This window comes from Zea mays, chromosome 9 (genome assembly GCF_902167145.1).
Source record: "Zea mays cultivar B73 chromosome 9, Zm-B73-REFERENCE-NAM-5.0, whole genome shotgun sequence".
Lineage (NCBI taxonomy): Eukaryota > Viridiplantae > Streptophyta > Magnoliopsida > Poales > Poaceae > Zea > Zea mays.
In genome coordinates, this window is record NC_050104.1 from 26,743,725 (window position 1) to 26,745,970 (window position 2,246).

The following is a 2,246-nucleotide window of genomic DNA, read 5'->3' on the forward strand; positions in this document are numbered from 1 at the left end:
GTCCACCCCAACCATCGCTCGATAATTCCCCAAGACACTCCTACTCGCGTCTACACGGTCTAACCCCGTCGTCTACCTCTCGGCGACTACCTTTGTCTACCCCCACCTTTCCTTGTCTCGTCCCGCCGCGCCCACGGGCTGTGCGCGTAACCGCCATTCCCACTCACCCATTCCTCTCATTGTCGTCATGGCCCATGTGTCAGCTCCGTCTAACTTTGTCTAATTCCACTAGCTGAATGCCCGTGCGTTGCAACGGGAATATATAATACCAGTATACTACGGTAACTTATATACAAAATGTGTGTTATACTGTTATGAGAAAATGTTTTATAAGCAATTTGTGATTGTGGCCATACATAAATTTTGTTATTTATAATCTATATGTTTCATCACTACATTGCAACCATCAGTATCATGGAGACTTCGATATATGTCACGATTTGCATGATCTCATCATTGGAGAGCACGTTCCACACATACCAGAAGAAATGCCCTCACATCGTTAGTCATTAGACACGTACCACCATACGCTAGGCGGCGAGCGAAAAGGCACAGAGCGAGGCTGAGCGGTGTAGTGGAGATTGTGGTGGGGTTCGGAGCAAGCGATGGTTTCTAGGCGAGCAAAGTTCGTCCTCGCGTGTAGTGGAGATCGTGGGAGTCTGGAGGCAGGGAACGCGCCGTGTCTAGGCGAGCGGTGTAGTAGAGATGAGTAGTAGAACCACGGAAATGGTAAAGGGAGACCGAGTGTTACTTCTAGCAAAGAAACTAAGGTGGTCTAGTGGTTTGAAGGGGTGAGTTAAGTGAGTGGTCAGGAGTTCGATCCCTGGGTCTATTAACTTTTTTTTATTGCGCGTGTTCATGGTTGAACGGCAGCTTACATTCTTAATAAGTAGTATAGATAAGACACCCAACACGTCCATCTCTGAATCATCAGGTTTATCGTTTATGTTCATCAGCCTAACATGTTAATGTACAACACGGAGCCTAAGACATTGCCTCAGTAACAGCTAGAAAAGATGAACTGTAAATTAATCCTCTATGGAAAATCAAAACTCTCGACATGTGCCAAAATGTCCACTCATTTGAACCGGTGCATGACCTGCATAGAGTCAATAAAATTCCAATGAATTTGAAATGTATCTTCAAATCTGACGGCGAGCATTTCAATGTATGCCGGGGATATTGTTGGTGCAAGGTAGAGGCCCAGCATTACTTTTGCAGTAGGCAAACTAAAAAAGTAGTATTTTGGTTTCTAAGCAAAATGTCGTACCTCAGGTCTGTGTCTTTTTGTATCTAAACTTTGTACTCATGAACACGCATCCACTTCGTCGATGACCATTTGTTGCCTTTTATAACTGGGCATCCACCTAAAGAAAATTTGCAGTTTAATAGAAGTATCAGTGTACTGTGGCATAACACCTGCCTGTTCAAAAAAATGGCATGGCATCAAAGATCAAGTAATGTCACCATGCAGGCTTGTGGGATCTAGGGACCCATCAGGCTTCATGCTCCAGAACAGAATCGCATCTCCCATCTTTGGTTTAACAGATAGACCACCCTTTGCACATTCAGACACATTATAAAATGGTGACGAGCTGCTGTTTGTTGTCGACGAAGGGAACACAGTCTCGTCACCATCTTCTTGCACTTCCAGTTTCCTCAATAAGCCACCCCCCTAAAAATGGTAGTTATTACTTTTTAGAGCTAGAATTGTCCATGGACTGGTAACCGCCCTGGCCTCCTAGTTCATTGGTACACCGGTTAAAACGACATTTAGAAAAAAGGGGTAAAATGCATGACTTCAAAAATTTTGTGCATGAATTTCGTATGAAGGAAATAAGACAACCATACTCCATGGTAACTGGGGTGAGAATGTACATACCTTTGCCCCCAACATCCTATATTCAATTCATAGGTTCTACAACAACAATTATAGACGAAAAGAAGTTCCAAGGGTCCAGCTAGATGGCTGGCCGCTCAAAATCATCTGGTTTAACAATGTATTTTCCTGTGCATTGAAGCTAACATGCACATACAAGATTAGGTAGAAAATAAGAAGAAAACAGAATACAACAGAACCTAAAAAGGACAATGTAATGTGACTCTCAGATTAAGCAAGAAACATGAACTGTAATCCCAGATTAGGCAAAAAACATGCGCATGCCCCATCTATCTAGAACTCACAGCTAACGTACCAATTGAATTGAACAGAAAAACATTCTACCTCACTGGATTAGAAATCAGAA

General features: G+C 43.0%; 1 long non-coding RNA gene across 1 annotated transcript; it reads right to left on the minus strand.

The window, feature by feature from the left end:
• Positions 1-915: 915 nt before the first annotated feature.
• On the minus strand, positions 916-1,639 carry LOC103638149 (uncharacterized). The gene is made up of 3 exons (XR_002265071.3): positions 1,468-1,639; positions 1,271-1,367; positions 916-1,099 (listed from the first exon to the last, which is right to left on the minus strand). It is a non-coding gene; the product is annotated as an uncharacterized lncRNA (long non-coding RNA).
• Between the last annotated feature and the right edge of the window lie 607 nt (positions 1,640-2,246).